This window comes from Bombus affinis, chromosome 12, assembly GCF_024516045.1.
Source record: "Bombus affinis isolate iyBomAffi1 chromosome 12, iyBomAffi1.2, whole genome shotgun sequence".
Lineage (NCBI taxonomy): Eukaryota > Metazoa > Arthropoda > Insecta > Hymenoptera > Apidae > Bombus > Bombus affinis.
This window is the reverse complement of record NC_066355.1, coordinates 1,800,967-1,820,218: the sequence shown is the minus strand read 5'-3', so window position 1 is coordinate 1,820,218 and position 19,252 is coordinate 1,800,967. Positions and strand designations below refer to the sequence as shown.

Sequence of the window (19,252 nt, the reverse complement as noted above, 5' to 3'; positions counted from 1 at the left end):
TTCAATAGTTTCTATCCCGCGGCCCGCCACACGCAGATTTTGTCCTTCGGGTAAGATGATCGCCGGGTGTCGGCATGCCTTTGTGGCGTATGTTTAGCTAACGTAAGGACCCGCTATAGATCTTAAGATTTAGTCAAGCGAAGTCCGTCAAATAGACTTTGTTGCAACTACGGGAAGATAGGAGAAACCTATCCTCCACGAGCGTTGCCCCCCGTCAACAACCTCCCCTCAAGGGCGGCCAGCATCTCTTTCAAAACGCCGATATGGAGATCGACCAATTAGCAACAGCGCTAATTTCCCTCTCCTTTGGAACGAAAGCTTTCTTTGACGAATCCGAGGATCTCATATCCTTAGACCCACCCAATATAGTTTTCCTCGACGACATCGTCGAGACGGAGAGTCATTCTTTCGTACGATCTCATCGACGAATGACAGTGCCACCTTACAACCAGCGAATACATCACATCTAGTTAATAAAGAGTTAGACTTGAACTGTGCGAGAACATACGTTTACCATCCCGTGACCGCGGATTCGTTTCGAACCTAAGGTCATCATCACTAGTGCGTAATCTTGTTAATAAGCCCGTGCTAATAAACTCTCCATTGTATCACGGCAATGGCTAATTCTAATGAAAATTCATTAAACGCCCATCTCCATAATCCTGACTTCAATCCGACATATATATGTCGGCTCATCGTTATAATAAGGATTAGGGGGGTGTAATGAATCTTTCTCTGGGATTATGTATCGTTATATAATCGAAGTAACGTTTATTAACACAAGGGTGGATATTACAGAATTGACAAGTAACCGCGATGATTAGACGCTAGTGACAATGGTCTTAGGTTCGATAACGAATCCGCGGTCAACGGGATAATAAATGTACTTTCCTCCCAAAATCTAATTCTAAATCTTTGTTAAAAAAGACGTGAAATATTCACTGATCGTAAAGACGTTGCTCTTTTTCGCTGATAATATCGCACGAAAGAATGACTTTTCGTCACGATGCAGCTGCAGAGGAAAACTCTGATGGCGTGTGTCTAAGGACACGAGATCATTCGATTCGTCGAGGAAAGCCTTCGTTCGGAAAGTGAGGGAAATGAACATAGCTGTTAATTGGTTAATTCCTATGTTGGTGGTTGAAGGAGGATCCTAACCATCCTTGAGAGAGAGAGTGAGAGAGAGAGAGAGTTACTAGCGGAATCGTCATACATGAGACAAGAAAATTTCTCGTATCTTCCCTAAGGCTGCTAAGACTAAGACAATTTGTCAGATTGAAGGACTTTAGTTAACTGAATCTTAAGATTTATAACGGACCCTTAGTCTAGCTGAACATGTACTATAGAGATGCGTCGACATCTGGTAACCATCTTATCCAAGGAATAGGGTTTGCGTGTGACGAGGCACGGGACAGAAACCGTTGGAATGTTTACTATCGAGTACCGCTACAACTATTTCTTTTTAAGGAGAGCTATACTATTACTCCATACCTTTGTTAAACAAAACGTTCATGTTGAGAAACGTTAAGTTGGTATGACCGCTAGTTCCTATAAGCTAAGTTGGTACGACTTCTAACGACGCTCCTTTGTCTTAGAAGTCGACCACGTGTTAATTGCTTAGGCGTATCCGGTGTGATCAGACGTTTTGTACAAGTAGAAATAAAAGCTATGATAATCAATCCGTGTGAATCAGCTTGAATATCAACCCCAACCTATATATAATAACAGGTTATGGGCCCAGGGCAGTGAACTGCCGCAGGAGAGATATTTATTTTTGAGTTTTGAGTCTTTGTAAGATTATCCGAGGAGAAAGCACACCATGTCCGACCAGAAGAGCATGGCCGATGTGGACAAGGAGATGAATCCGATCTTGAGGAAAGGAAATTACGAGTATTGGAGAACGATGACGGAAGCTTCGTTGGTTTTCCTGAGCTGCTAGGATGCCGTACAGCCGTACAGCCAGTAGAAAGGATGAAGGCAGAATGCATTAAGATGGACAATAAAGCACGTGCGTACATTTTCCAGCATGTACGCTGCGAGTACCTTGGGGATATTAGAACCATGAAAACAGCAAGGGAGTGCTGGAAGATATTGAAAGATATCCACGGGAGATCCACGTCGATGGACATCGTCTTATGCATGCGGGAACTGGGCACGATCGAGAAGACCCCTAGCACGGATATGTCCGCATACTGCGGAAAAATACAGGACCTATGCGACAAACTATCCAGCGTAGGTATAAAGATCGCAGACCATGTTATGGCATGTCTCCTTTTAGCCGGTCTCGTGGCGTATCCAAAATACGCAATGTACCTCAGAACAACGAGGATTGATAAGGATCTGAGCGCGAAGGTCGTGAAATCCAATCTACTACTGGGAGAAAGAAGGCTCGACGCGGCTGAGGGATCATCCGAGAGGGGCAGCGCAATGGCGACCCGGATACAAGGGAAGCCTAAGCAACAATATAAAGATGGCGCAAGGCCGAAGACGAGGAACGCACATGATCAAAGGTGCTACAAATGTGGTAAGATGGGTCACATATTGTAGTATCGTGGAAATATTAGATATACGATTTCTTTGATACTATTTATTATTTGTAATTTATTTTACAATAAATTAGATATACAGATATTAATGAGACAGAAAACGATAGTTGTTTAATATGGAACTAATTGTAACAATCTTACTTTAACTTAACCACTCACGCAACTGGCCAACGCCAACAACTCAACCTCTCAGCTACGCTAGTAGCTCACGCAACTCCACAACGCTAACAACTCTACTCTCAACAACGCTAACTCCTCTCGCAACTCGACAACGCTAACTCTAACAACTCTATTCTTCGACTCCTCGATTAACTCTGACCTCTCGACCCACTCTCACTTCTCGATTAACCGCTCCTTGAATTCAAATCGTCCCCCTCGATTAGCGCTATTTTTCCCTCTCTCTAATCCCATCCTGTTAATGCTCCGCAAGAACTAGGTGACTTTGGTCACACAGGCTTTTTCTATATAAACTAATAATCGAAGGACAGACGACCTTGTTTTGGTTAATTTCTGTTGAAGTGGTCACCACTTCTAGGAAAACTCCACATCTGGTCTTTTTAGCTTTCTCAAGCGCTGAAGCCATCGACAGCATATAGAAAAAAGAATAGCAGGGAGGCAGACCATAAACAGTAGACAGGCGACGTTGGCTTCGGGGTTTTCAGTTATAAAGTAACACTGCTAGCGTGCGGATCTGGACCACCTCAAATTGTATTCCTGTATTTCACTATTAAATCAAATATATATTTTGTATCGTACACTTTACCCACGCGTTTTTTTCTCTTTATATACCGAATAACCTCAACAATTTCTAACCAGGTTTTTTTCCTCACGAAAAGGTTTTTTCCTGCGCCTCTTGTTGAACGCCTTTCGCCGACAAGAGATCGGATTGATAGCTCGTCTTCGCACTATGGATTCTCTTGCAGCCGTCTCATTCTCGCTTTTGGTTCGCTTCGTAGAACTCGCGACAGAATTTGTTTGTGCAACTCTACAATTCGCATGATGCTCGGTGCATCCTACAAAAACTTCATCGCAATCGTCCGTGTCATTTTCACCCGACGCTACTGCGGTTATGTTCGCCGCAACCGATTCATCTAACGAAATTTTGTTCATTACGACGGTGTCCTTGAGACAAGCACCCGTAGGAACTGCAACTGCCTGCTTATGTTGCACGTTCTCGACACGAGGTAGATCTACTTCACGCGCTCCCGTCTCTATGTCTACTTTAAGGACCTCCGGAAACCCATCGGAATTCTCGTCTTTTATTCTATGAATGGAGATATCTCCCCTCTTCATATTTATCTCGACGGTATCCAGGAGGTCTGTACCTATCAACAACGAGTGTTGCATCGCAGTGTTCGGAACTACGTGTATCGTTATATGATACAATTCACCGTTTATAATAATATCTATCGAAAATTTGCCGAGCGTAAAATTTTTCTTAGACCCGATACTGTGAAATTCAATAATGTCTCGACTTAACTTAGGCGCTCCGATTCTTATATACTGATTATACTGCATCAAAGTTAACTCGCTACCGGTGTCTATCAGCGCGCTCAGTTCGAAATTTCCGATCTTCACGTTTTTATCACGCTTCGTCAGTAACAATCGAAACACACTACCAACCTTTATAATGGACTCGCTCAGATTGCCGCACTTCGATGCAATGTGTCCGTACCCTCTACATTTAAAACATTTAGGTCCTTTCGACTTGTTCGGGCACTCTGCACCCACGTGTTCTTCATCACCGCAGTTGTAGCAACGCGTCTTTCTCGCACTTCCACATTGACTGGGACTGTTGTTTTTTTCAACTCTGGCTGACTTCGCAACCGACTTCGTCCTTCGGCTCTTCTGCTCCTCGTACGCAATTAGCCTCTTCCTTAGCTCCTTAATGGATGCAGCATCATACAGCATAGATTTATGGACGTCTTCATCTATTACCCCGTCTATGACGTATTCTACTTTGGCTTCTTCCTCTACATCGACATGACTGGCTATTTCCAGCATGCGATACATGTAGGCCAAGCACGTCTCGTCGCTTTTCTTTCTCGTCTCTCTGAGGTTTTGGTGTACTTGCCTACTGTTAGACTTTTTGGAGAACTCTCTGATTAGTCCCTTCTTCAGCTCGTGCCAAGTCCTGGCATGGCACTCGAAACTTACGAATATTTTCGCCGATCCTTTCAGCAGCTTCCTCGCGTAGACCGCCTTCTGACCGTCCGACCACATACACGTGTCCGCAACTTCTTCGAATGATTCGAACCATCGCTCCACATTTTCACTTTAGGCTTCCCTTGTCGCCACTAAACGATTCTAGTACGTCTTCGACATCTCTAAAGCTTAATACCAAAGTGGTACATGCCTTTTGACGAGCACATCGCTCGCGTACTTCTCTTGTGTTTTATTACCTCTGTCTTATCTTCTTCATCGTCACTTTCGTCGTCGCTCTCTTCTCCCGACGATACATTGTCTCCTTCCAGGACCGCCTGTAGCCGTGCGCGTAGTTCAGATTTTCTCCCTGTGACCCTTAACCCCAAGCTAGCGAGGTCCACTCTCAACTCCTTCGTCCTCAGCTTCTCGAGGTCTTCGTCGCCATCCTGATCGCGCTCAGCTCTCTGCCCACTCCTTAGGTCTCGCTGATTTGCTGATTCTTCATCGCGCTCCGATTCCTTCGGAGCTGATTGACCAACCTTATACGCTCGGTTCAGCCTGGCCATCAGCACTGACTTCGAACCAGATATCGGCAGATTCACACGTGCGAGCTTATTTCTCAGCTCCTCCAGCGTCGAACCCTCTTCACTCGACAATCGTTCGTCCTCCACGTTTGCCATTTTTATTTTTTAGTTCCTATAAACTCGTCGTTTTCTGTCTTGTTCAAATATCCCGGACGAGCCCTTACTTGTAGTATCGTGGAAATATTAGGTATACGATTTCTTTGATACTATTTATTATTTGTAATTTATTTTACAATAAATTAGTTATACAGAATCAACTTGAATATCAACCCCAACTTATATATAATAACAGTTCATCCCTTGACCGCGGCTTTGTTCGGCGACTGGTTGTCGCCTCGAGCCCAAGCTCATTATCACAAATCTCGAACAAATACAATCGGATTGAATGACGACAATTGCTTTACTACGGCTATGGTAGAATATAGATTACAGTGTTAAGGGGTTTTCCTAAAGTTCCAAAGGGAAGGCGGTGTTCTTTCATCTCCGACATATATGTCGGAGATGAAAGAACACCGGAACCCCGCCTTGGATTCGCGGGAATACCGTAACGTTGTAACTTAAATTAAACAAATGCCGCTCCGATTATTCGAGATTTATGATCATAAGCTTGGGCTCGAGGCGACAATCAGTCGCCGAACGTAGCCGCGGTCAAAGGGATGAACGTTTTATCTAACAAAGGCACAGAGTAACTCTATGCCTCTCCTTAAAAGAAATAGTCGTAGCGACACGTGGCAGTAAATACTTCAATAGCTTCTATCCCGCGGCCCGCCACACGCAGATTTTGTCCTTCGGGTAAGATGATCGCCGAGTGTCGGCATGCCTTTGTAGTGTATGTTTAGCTAACGTGAGGACCCGCTATAGATCTTAAGATTTAGTCAAGCGAAGTCCTTCAAATAGACTTTGTTGCAACTACGGGAAGATAAGAGAAACCTATCTCCCACGAACGATGCCCCCGTCAACAACCTCCCCTCAAGGGCGGCCAGCATCTCTTTCAAAACGCCGATATGGAGATCGACCAATTAGCAACAGCGCTAATTTCCCTCTCCTTTGGAACGAAAGCTTTCTTTGACGAATCCGAGGATCTCATATCCTTAGACCCACCCAATATAGTTTTCCTCGACGACATCGTCGAGACGGAGAGTCATTCTTTCGTACGATCTCATCGACGAATGACAGTGCCACCTTATAACCAGTGAATACCTCACATCTAGTTAACAAAGAGTTAGGCTTGAACTGTGCGAGAATATACGTTTACCATCCCGTGACCGCGGATTCGTTTCGAACCTAAGGTCATTATCACTAGTGCTACGAGTGCTTAATCTTGTTAATAAGCCCGTGCTAATAAACTCTCCGTTGTATCGCAACAATGGCTAATTCTAATGAAAATCGATCAAACGCCCATCTCCTTAATCCTGACTCTAATCCGACATATATATATATGTCTTATATATATATATATATGTCGGATTAGAGTCAGGATTAAGGAGATGGGCGTTTGATCGATTTTCATTAGAATTAGCCATTGTTGCGATACAACGGAGAGTTTATTAGCACAAGCTTATTAACAAGATTACGCACTCGCAGCACTAGTGATAATGACCTTAGGTTCAAAACGAATCCGCGGTCACGGGATGGTAAACGTATATTCTCGCACAGTTCAAGCCTAACTCTTTGTTAACTAGATGTGAGGTACTCACTGGTTATAAGGTGGCACTGTCATTCGTCGATGAGATCGTACGAAAGAATGACTCTCCGTCTCGACGATGTCGTCGAGGAAAACTATATTGGGTGGGTCTAAGGATATGAGATCCTCGGATTCGTCAAAGAAAGCTTTCGTTCCAAAGGAGAGGGAAATTAGCGCTGTTGCTAATTGGTCGATCTCCATATCGGCGTTTTGAAAGAGATGCTGGCCGCCCTTAAGGGGGGGGGGTTGTTGACGGGGCATCGTTCGTGGAAGATAGGCTTCTCCTATCTTCCCGTAGTTGCGACAAGGACTGTTTGTCTAAATGAAGAACTTTGCTTGATTAAATCTTAAAATTTATTGCGGGTCCTCACGTTAGCTAAACATACTGCGGAGGTATATCGACATCTGGAGATCATCTTACTCGAAGGATAGGATCTGCGTGTGGCGAGCCACGGAACAGAAACCTTTGAAATATTTACTGCCATGTGTCACTACGGTCACTTCTTTCAAGGAGAGGTATAGACTTACTCTGTGCCCTTGTTAGATAAAACGTTCATCCCTTGACCGCGGCTACGTTGGGCGACCGATTGTCGCCCCGAGCCCAAGCTCATGATCACAAATCTCGAACAATCGGAGCAACATTTGTTTATGCTAAGTTACAGAGTTACGGTATTCCCGCGAATCCAAGGAGGAGTTCCAGTGTTCTTTCATCTCCGACATAGATAATAACGCTTCTGTTTTTTTCTTTTTCTAGCATGATTTTCCCCCACCCATCCTTCTTAAAAATTTCGTTTATATCTGCCAGTCAGTTCCGCCTGGGCAGGCGACCTAAACGGACATGCGAAACAGTGCTCCAGTGAAAGTGCGGCAAGAGGGAAGAGAAAGCGACAAAGTAAACGCCCATTGACAAAACGTGGAATCATGCAGGTTCCACCAATAAAAATAACCAACGCAGGAGACACATATTTTATAAATAGAGCTACAGACTCTACATATGTAGAGAAAAAAGACGATAACATGGAAACAACACAAGGCGACGTAGAGGACAATGAACCAATACACCACGAAGAAAGCTGGACGGTGGCAACTTCCAGCAAAAAACGCCAGGTAACCCCGTTCGCAAGCGCGAGGAAAACTGAAACACTAGAAAAAAAACAATGGCTTCAAGATATCAAACTGCATAATCCATTCAGCGCACTGCCAGAAGAGGCAGCAACGGACCCAACGGAAAGCCCGACAAACCGCATTCCTAAACCACCACCAATTTACATAGATGCGAAAATAATTGACCCCCACATTGAACTACTAAACAACACTGCAGGGAAAGATAACTATGTTATCAAACAGATAAAAATAGACCAGGTGAAAGTGCAAACCAACACCCCAGAAACATTCAGAAAAGTGACAAGATCACTAAAGGATAAAAACGAAGCGTATCACACCTACCAGCTCAAAACCGACAAAAGCTACAAAACAGTAATCAGGGGATTACACCCAAAAACAAATACCGACAAAATAAGCGAAGAACTTGCAAAAATCGGACACCAGGTAAGGTCAATTAACAACATAAACAAGTATGATACCAAACAACCATTACCGCTATTCCTAGTCGAACTAGAACCTAGAAACAACAACAAAAACATATACGATATTGAAAAATTACTAACCACAATAGTAAAAGTGGAACCACCTAAACATAGAAAAGATATTCCACAATGCGTAAGGGGCCAGCAATAGGGCCACACAAATAACTATTGCAATAAAACCCCAGCATGCGTTAAATGCGCAAAAAATCATCTTACGATACACTGCCCATCCACGGGAAAAATAGAGGAGGTTAAATGCTACAACTGCAACGGAAAACACCCAGCCAATTATAAAGGTTGCGAAGCTAGGAAACAATTACAACGCAAACTGTTCTCGCCCCTACGAAGCAGGACAATCACTAACATACAAGCTCAACAGGACAGCACAAAACCCGAAATAATACCAAATACAGAGCAAGTAACAAACAGCAAACCCATCAGCACCAACACCATTGGTAGACTAAGCTACGCTCAAGTAACCAGCCAATCGACACACACAGACAACCAATACCACAGCAATAGTAACAATGACACTGCAGAAATCAAAGAACTGCTCAAAGAATCCATAAAGAACACCGAAATGCTAACCAGAATGATAAGCGAACAAAACGCAGTACTCAGACAGCAAACCCAACAAATCACACTCACGCTACAACTACTTACAAACGTGCTAAGCAAAAAATAAAAACGGACACTCTAAAAATAGCAGCCTGGAACTCAAACGGCCTACAACAACGGGCCCTCAAACAAACACTCCACGATAGAGCAAATGCACAGACTTATCAACGAAATAATTAGAAAACAAGGAATACTGCACAGCCCTCTTTATGGACATAGAGAAAGCATTTGACAAAATAAACCACGTAAGCCTACTAGAAACAATTAGGAAACAATTCCCGGAGCAAATACACCAAGTAATAAAATCCTACCTAAGCAGCAGAACCTTCGTAATAAAAATCAAGGACACACACTCTGAAGTTAAAGACATCAAGGCAGGGGTACCACAAGGAAGCGTCCTAGGCCCAATACTATACAGATTATACACGGCGAACATACCAACAACTACCAATAGCACAGTACTGACATTCGCGGACGACACAACTATGCTGGTCAGGCATACGAACCCAGAAACGGCAGTCAAATTACTACAAGAACATATCACAAAAATAGAAAAGTGGCTATAAGAAAAACAAATAAAAGCAAACCCCAATAAATGCAACTATATTACATTCACGCTACGAAAAAAGATAACACCAAACATCCTACTGAACGGCACGCATATAGCACAAACAAAGCATGTCAAATACCTAGGACTCCACTTAGATACACAACTCACATGGAAACTACATATCAAATCAATAGTAGAAAAAATACAGAAAACAAGGAGACAAATGCATTGGCTAACAAGCCGAAAATCCAAATTAAGCATAGAAAATAAATTAAAAATATATAAAACGATCATAAAACCAATCTGGACGTACGGAATACCACTATGGGGGACAGCAGCAATGAGCCATATAAACAAAATAGAGATAATACAAGCTAAAATCCTTAGAACAATAGTACACGCACCATGGTACTTTAGAAATGATGACATACGAAGGGACCTGGGAATCCCAACGGTCAAGGAAGAAATTAGCAGATACTCAGAAAAATACATATCAAGAATAGCAACACACCAAAACCGGCTAGCTGCGAAAACGTTCAAAACCATAAATATGGACAGAAGGCTAAAAAGGAAGCACCCAGCAGACCTAATAAAGGATATAACCTAGCAAACGCGAGGGTGATACTCCGCTGGGGGTAGCCACAAACATGTTAATATAACTGTTAAAAAATGCTACCAAATTTCCAAATTGGACAAATTGTGAATTTTAAGAAATAAATAAAAAAAAAACTTGAATTGTGGACCAGCGAGTTCAGTTCGACTTGGACTTTGGAAGAAAGGACATTTGCTACCCCGTTGATCGTGGATTCGTTATTGAACCTAAGATCACTATCATTAGCATCTCGAGTATATAATTACTACGGCTACTTGTCAAATTCTGTAATAATCATATTTGAGCTAGTAAATATCTTCTTTATTGCATAACAACAATGTCTAATCCAAATGAAGATACGTTACAGGCCTAACCCTAATGAGAACTAGACATATATGAAACAAATCTTTGCTATACTAATATGATTAAAAATTCTGTATTTATTTATGTCATTCTAGAAATGACTCTTCTAGGTTATGACACTTCTGGGCCCGGCGTCGGAGTGCGCCGGCTGTACGCCGGCATGGTGCGATCGAGACTCCTCTATGGAGCTCCGATCTGGGCAGAGGACCTGATGGCCAGCCGACGTTGAGGATCGGGCTCGACGGGCCTTACTCAACAGATGGCGTGTCAGCCTCGACATGAGGGCGGGCGCGCCGGAGCTAAGGGTTCTCGAGGCTGTCCTTCCAAACTGGGACGTTTGGTTGGACGGAGCCGTCCTCCCCCCTGACTTACAAGGTGACGCAGGCACTCACCGGGCACGGGTGCTTTGGCGAATACTTGCACCGAATCAGGAAGGAAGCGATCGCGCGTTGCCACCACTGTGATGCGAGCGTGGATTCGGCGCAGCACACGTTGGAGTTCTGTCCGGCGTGGGCGCGGCCGCGCCGCGATATCATCGCGGAAATCGGGTGGGACCTCTCGCCATTGGCGATCCTCGCGGCACTGTTGGCGAATGTGAGAGGGAGGAGGGCCGTGACCTCCTTCTGTGAGCAAGTTATGCTTCGGAAGGAGGCAGCGGAGAGAGCGAGGGTGCAGAGCTCCCACCCCGAGAGGATCGCTCCCCCCGGTGGGGGTCAAAGTTAGGTGCTGATAGATCAGCCTCGAGACCGCCAGGCAGTCCGGAAGGGGAACCAGATTGCCTTGCACGGCGGCTCCGGTGACGATGCATTCTGTGCGCTCGCGCCGGCTCCCGGGCCTCTTTCGATCGCAGCCGGGTCGGTCATCGTGGAGGTTTTAGTCGGTTAGAGTCTGGCACTATCACGCCGCTCCCCCCTGCCCCCCGCCCCCCAGAAGTGACCTCGTGTCCGTGCGGATTTCCTCCACGTAAAAAAAAAAAGAGAGAAAAATGGCTATGACTCTTCTAGAAATACGGTAAAAAGCGTATCGCCTAAGCTAATTGTAATATACAATAATTGACAGCATTGTCAATACTGTTGAGGTTTTTCTCGATAGAATAGAGGAGAACGCGTGGATGAATGTGTAATAGAAATGTATCTAAGGAAGTATAATTGTAAATACAGTGTATGCTAATACAGATCCGAACGCTGCAAGCGTTACATTACAATAGAGCTCCGAAGTCATTGATCTTAGCGTTTTCGATTGGAAGCGCTGGAGTATTTCAATGTTGGAATTACTTGCTGTTCCCCATAGTTGGATTCCGTAGGTCCAGACAGGTTTTATTACCGTCTTATAGAGCGTAATTTTGTTCTGCGTTCTTAGGTTGGAGCGACGGCCAATGAGCCAATAGAATTTTCTTAGTTTTTCCTTTAATTGCTTTGTTTTTTCTAAGATATGTTTTTTCCAAGTTAGCCTCCTGTCCAGAGTCATGCCCAGGTATCTGACTGTGTCCTTGTTGGGAACTGTTATATTGTTATTGGAGACCCGTGGGCAGGTTTGTTTTCGCAGCGTGAAGGATACATGTGTGGATTTTTTTTCATTAATTTTGAAGCCCCATTTGTGGAACCACTTTTCCATTGAGTCGAGACCTCGCTTGAGAGTGGATGAGGCTATTGTCGGGTTGGCGTGGGACGCTAATAGCGCTGTGTCGTCGGCAAATGTTGCTATTGTTATTCCTGTTGATATTGGTAAGTCGGCAGTGTAGATGGAGAATAGAAGGGGTCCGAGGACACTGCCTTGGGGTATGCCCGCTTCTATTGGGAAAGTTGTGGTAATGGCGTCTGCGTATTTAACCATGAATTTCCTATTGGTTAGGTAGGATTTTAGGATGGAGTAGTAAGTGTGTGGTAGGACTTTTTTAAGTTTGTAAAGAAGCCCTTCGTGCCATACTTTGTCGAATGCCTGTTGAATATCAAGGAATACCGCTGAGCAGTACTTTTTCATTTCGAGGGTTTGGCTGATATTGTGCGTTATTCGGTGGATTTGTTCTATTGTGGAATGTTGCTTCCAAAAACCGAATTGATGGTCTGGCAGTGTTTTCAGATCCTCTAGGAGTGAAAGGAGTCGATTCGTTAGCAACTTTTCGAATAGTTTTGACAACGTGGGTAGAACACTAATTGGGCGATAGGAGCTAGTTTCGTGCATTGGTTTTCCGGGTTTTGGGATGAGCATAATAAGTGACGTTTTCCAGATTTTGGGATAGTATTCAAGGCGAAGAATTGCGTTGAAGATTGAAGAAATGAGTGCAATCCCTTTTACGGGTAGTTCCTTAATTGCTTTATTACATATTTGATATGTCCCGGTGCTTTCCTGGGGTTCAGACGACGGATTAATTCAGTAACCTCTAGAGAAGTGAAAAGTTTAATGGGGGGAGACATTTGGAAGAGAGAATGCAGGTATTCTGTTATTTCCGGAGCGGTATTGGAGGAATGAGGTTTAAAAACGTTGGATAGGTAGTTGGCTTTTTCTATAGGGCTTCGTGCCCATCCGCCTTGAGGACAGCGAGTTGGAGGGATTATTTGCAGGGGACACGTGAGTTTCCTGGAAGCCTTCCATGGTGAGTAGTTGGAGTCGGCAGAGGGGGGCAAATTGACGAGATACTTTTGGAAACAGTCATTTTTGTATTTTTTAATGATTTTGGTTAACTTCCTGGTTGCGTTGTTTTGTTTGCGTTTGTCGTCCGGTGTTTTATGGGTCTGCCATACTCTTCTTAGTCTTCGTTTTTCTCTGATTTTGTTTAATATGTAATGGGGATATTCGTGTTTGCAGATAGAAGTCTTAGTAGGTTTGGAGGAGCGGATAGCGTTTATTATGCTCGTGTTTAAGTATTCTGTGGCTGTTTCGATATCTTCCTTTGTTTTTAGTGAAATTGAGGCAGAGGTTGAGTGATTAAAGACTTCTCTAAAGAGTTGCTAGTTGGTGAGTTGGTTGTAAATAAGGCCATTAGGTGGGTTCTCGATTATTGCTGAACTGACTGTTGCTATTACGGGGGAATGGTCGGAAGATAGTTCAGCCGAGGAGTTGATTTGGATATAACTAGGCGAGATATTTTTAGTTATGAAGAGAGCAAGTAAATCGGGGTTTTGTTAGTGTCAGTGTGCCAGTATGTGGGTTCATATGTGGTGTGTTCAAATTTGTGCTGATCTAGACCATTGGCGTTCCACAGAGCTATACGTATTGTTTTTATTTTGCTTCTGTGCGAATTAATTTATCCATGGAGAGTGTAAGTAGTGACAGTAAGTTGTTAATTTGTTCTGTTTGCTTCTCTATTAGTTTTTCGGGTCTGGTGAAGTTGTCTGTTTTGTGGGGTCGGAGCACTATTTTCTGAGTGTCCACTCTGGGTTTTTATATTGTTTATATTTCCTTGTGCTGCCTGGGCATAGGAGATTGATGGTGTGGAGAATTTTTGGGGTCTAGGTTCTTGTTTGGTTATCTGCTTGGGTCTGGGTTTAGGGTACTTATTATTGTGCAGCGTTTTATAGGCTAAGCATCCTTTGTAGTTCGCAGGATGCTCTCCTTGACAGGGAATTTACTTTGCGGAGATTTCTGGGGATTTGGTGCAGTGGACAATGGGATGACTACCTGCACATTTTACGCACTGGAAATTATGGTTGCAGTATTTCTACGTGTGGCCGTACCTTTGGCACTTTTTGCATTGTACTATCTCTTTCTTTACAAGAGGTGGTTCGATCTTAACTATAGAGTTCATCAGCCGATTGATGTTGTAGATTTCTTTGTTACTTTGTTTTTGTTTTATATCGATGAAAAATAAGGATAGTGGGTTTTTTGTGATTCTATGCCTAATGTTGCCGATGTTAGTTACTTCTTGGCCGTGCTTTAACAGTTCGAACTTTAGTTTGTCTAGATCGACTGAGTGGTGGATGTTGCGTAGCACCACACGAAATAGTCTTTCTTGCTTGAGCTGGTAAGTGTGGAAGTTGGCATTCAGGGTTTTTAACAACTTTGTTAATTTTCTATAGGCGTTTGTGTTGGTCGGCACAATTTTTACACGGTTGTTACTGATTTTCAATTTATATTCCTCCTTGCTGATATCTTTTTCGATAGTCTTTGTCATTGTTTGAATGTCAATGACATCGTCAATGTAGATTGGCGGGGAGGCTGAATTTTTTGGGTATGTTGTCTATTTACCGCTTCGGTTATGTCCATAGTGTCGTCTGTTGTCTCCAGTATCGCGAACGTGTTGTTGGTGGTCACTTGGCTAGCTGGTGGGTTGGTTTGACTCTTGTTCGCATTCGTCTTGAATACTTCCAGCTTGCGTTTCTTTGTGTGCGGATCGTTTGCAAAGGGGGATGTTTTACCCCTTTGCCACGTGGGAAGAAGAGCGGCGCTGTTGTATCTTAGCTCCGGAGAGCTCGTTTGAGATGATTGAGCCATCATCGATCTAGTTAATTCAATATGAAATAACTAGTGGAGAGGCTGTGATTCGGGTCAGAGGTTAGTAGCGTTGGATTCTTCACTAGCACGTTTGCGAACACTTGGCTAGGTTTGTTAGATTTGCTTTCGACAGATGGGCGTCACGTGTTGTTTTGTTAACTTCACAGGGCACTGAACACACGTCTGCACGCTTCGGCACTCACCAGCAAACTGGCCAAATTGAATAGTTGCCTAACGGAAAAGCTGGTTTTTTCCATAAACAATGTCGCCCATGAATCACGTTGGTAGGAGGCCTCTTCCTCCTATCTTCATTCCTAACATTTTTCATAACCAATCAGCATCGCGGTTCGTTGCCCTCACTTTCCTGACTAAAAATGTGAGCAACGACTCCGTGTTCTTTGTTCAAAGGGCATTCCCATACCGAGCTTTCCTCCGTAATCACATCAGAACGAACTTCACTGTTCCTACTGCTTCTACTGCTTCTACGCCATCAGGAGGGTCAACTCTACCGGTTCTCATAAGCAAAGAACAGTCAACTCAACACTCTACTTTTTCTCATAACCAAAGAACAGTCAACTTCAAAACTCTACTCGTCCTTGGAACGACAGATCAGTCTATTATCGGGAGTTCTATCTAAGTTCTGATACTTACAAACAAGGGAGTTCTATCTGAATTCGAATACTCTCAACCCTCAAGACTTCTTCAAAGACCACCTATCTACCCGCACTCAATACCGGTCTTCAGATCAGTCAAGATATCTACCAGGATTCTCTCATATCAGAGCAATCCATTTCTCGTCACCTATATCTCAAGCAGCGAAGTTACTAACTTGTGTTGTAATCTGTTAATCGCATCGTTACACCGCCCCTATTATCTCAACGGAAATCAGGGGATCGATCTATTCGCGGCGTCGATTATTATAATCGTAACGGGAATTTACGACTCCCGTTGACGTGTTTCCTCGCGATTGCGTCTCCCCGCGATTGGTCGAAAATACATTATTAATAATTTTAGATAGGAAAGGAAACCCACTAACGATTCTACCATCAGCTACACAAGTTACATTAAGCACATTAAGTAATTTTTCATAGTCATCGTTGCGTAACATAGGTTTGTTTAAACGGTAAGGTATATATGTTCGAAATTTATGCTGAAATCTCTCAATCGTCAAGTTGTCTTTTAAGAATTTAGAAGATCAAATGATTGAGGCATACTCTAATTGAGGTCTAACTAAATATCATAATACAATGAAATACAATAACTTGACCATTAAAGTACATAATTAAAGATAGTAGAATAATTGTTACGAAATGATCTGATTAGATAGCCTCTAGCGAAATTGAGACATTTTGTTTATTCTATACCAATCACAAATCTGATTAAATCACATTGGAATTTTGCGTGTGTCGCTCATATTCGAAATTCCTCTAAAAATATTGAGGTCATCAGCATATAAAGGAAGTTTGCTATTAACAGAAACACCATATAAATCACTGATAACAATATTAAAAAATAATGAGCCAAGATGTGACGCCTGAGGAATTCCAAAGGTAATTTTTATAAACAAGTATATACAATTTCTAAGTTAATGGAAACATAATTTCGAAATATAATAAGATTCGGTGATTGCACAGCAACCTTGAATAAATTCATGCTATTCCCCGCAAATAATGTTAGATGAAATATTACTAATGTTACGTCTGGCACTCCACACGAGCCGTAACATAAAACAGAAAAAGAATACATCATAACTCGTGAATAGCGTGAGCCATTACTCTGAACATATATAATTAAGAACAGAAAGCTTAAAGGAAATAAAAGATACGGCGCGTATGAGTACTTTAATATCGCGATAAATCAACAAACAAATACACAACAATATTATTGAACAAGATTAAAACCTAACCTAAGAATATCGAAATCGAAACAAGGAACAATGAGACACTCGCTGATACGTACCACCTTGCGCGCGCTCTCCCTACCACAATACCTAGTACAACAAGCAGACAACGAAAATTGAGAGACTATGACCTTTTCACGTAGCACTGCCACGCACCAAGGGATCAAGTATCGACATCAGCAAAGGTAACTACGTGTCCAGGAGTGCGAATTATCATCAGCAGAAATTGAAACTGCAAGAGGAATGCAATAGCAAGGACTTCAAAAAAGGAAAACCTCAGAAACATTTCCACGAAAGCCACATCAGCGGAGAAAAGAAACCCTAACGCTTTTGGAAGAACACCAGCAAAAAATGAAAATTGCAGTGTTCGTAGAAACAATTACGTGTCAAAGTTCCGCGTATTCGTGGAATAAACCGTCACATGACAATTATCCCATGATAGTTTTTAGCCACTTAGAGTAAAGAGTCAGTCAGTCAGTTCGAAGTTGAGTAAAGAATTGATCGTGAGTTAATGTCAAGTTGAGTTCAGTTACAGCAGTGGTTTTTGAGAAGTTGAAGATTTTAAAAGTCAGAGTTAACATCAAGAAGTCAGTCTTCAAACAATTATATTTAGATTGTTTAGTGCGATATTTCCAAAGTGCGATGGACAATACATATGTAGCGGCACTCGACACCAACTAGTGTCGGATGATGGCAACGCAATGATTAGCGCCTTAGGTTACGAACGTTCGAGACCCGGATTCAAGTCCCGGCGACCGTAGTTCGATTTTTCTTTCACGATACAAAAATGAGAAGGAAAGCAGCAATACCCCAGCAGCGACATCTACACCAGCAGTAGCACTATCCCTCACAACTAACTAACTATACCTATACACCTCGCATATAAGCAAGAAAACTTTAATCCTTCCCGTGCTAGTACTCCTGGACACAGCCAAAACGTGCAGCCTATTTGCCAGTCGCATTGATACGCTAGTTGACGCTACTATTACCGTCATATTAACAAAATAGAATATCAAGAATGCAACAGTTTGGAAATTCAAAATAGTGTTGTGCTTTAGAAAGGCGCGACAAGTTCTTGAATCTGTCCTATACAATCGTTCGCCTTATTTCGAAATAACGAACGAGGATCGAACTAATCGAAGTAATTTAACGACTATTTCTGGTAGCATCAACTACTCTTTTGATTCAAGCGTCAATTGAGAAAACTAAAATTCGAGATTAAGAATAATAATAAATAATAATAAAACCAACTTTATCGGTAACGACATTTTCAAAGACCTGTGGCGTCACTCGATGACGGAATTTTCCGATGACTTCGCGACACAAAGCATAATATCATCAAAACCTAAGGCAGACATGCCTAATGTGCTATTGATACCCCTACAGTCCTTCCGCCGAATATTCAGAAGAATGCGTAGGCGGCAACGGTCGCGGACGTCTAACGAACGCGTGCGGAGTGGGGATATCGAGGGACAACAAAAGAAAAGAATCTGTCCAATGATTCATTCGGTTTTGAACAACGGAGCGCGAAGGGTCAAGTGTAACAGCGAAGCAAACACAGTCGAGAAGCGAGGATTGTTGATTCTTGATTGTTGGTTGTTGACTGTTGATTGTTAAATAAATTATATTGTTGAACATCGAGAGTATTTCTTGGGCACCTTACATCAAACCCCACCTCAGACCATTAGACTGGGTATAGAAACGGGCTATAGTTTCCAACATCTGAAGCATTTTCTAATTTAAGAATAGGTGTAACTATGAGAAGGTTTTCCGATAAGTTGGAAAAATTCCAGAATTCAAATAAATTCTGAATGAGAATTCCAGAATTTGTTGAAGATAATCCAATACAGTCCAGCTAAAATAAAACTACAATATTTAAAAAAGATAGGAGGAACGGAATCATATACTGAGCCATTCGTATTATCGAAAGAATTCAGTTTAGGGAATACATCGCTGATATCAATAAGAAGGCTAAATGTATGGATAATACTTTGAATGTCATTTAAGGAAAATCAAAAGTCAAAGTCAGAGACATATACACTGCGAAAATGAACAGTAAACATATCGGTAATACATTCGTTATTTATAACTATTTCAGGTTGAATCGACAGTAGATGATGTGTACAATTTGAACGATGTTGACATTAAATCCTATTGGACGTTTGGTATTGTTAACATATGTGGAATAACATCCTGCAATTAATTTCTTACATATACATCATAGATTTGAAAAATGTAAATAGTAAACGAATG

The 19,252-nt window shown here is 42.5% G+C and overlaps 1 long non-coding RNA gene across 1 annotated transcript; it reads left to right on the top strand.

The window, feature by feature from the left end:
- Positions 1–14,698: 14,698 nt before the first annotated feature.
- On the top strand, positions 14,699–18,634 carry LOC126922458 (uncharacterized). Its single transcript, XR_007712778.1, has 2 exons — positions 14,699–15,159; positions 15,267–18,634. It is a non-coding gene; the product is annotated as an uncharacterized LOC126922458 (long non-coding RNA).
- The last annotated feature ends 618 nt before the right edge of the window (positions 18,635–19,252 follow it).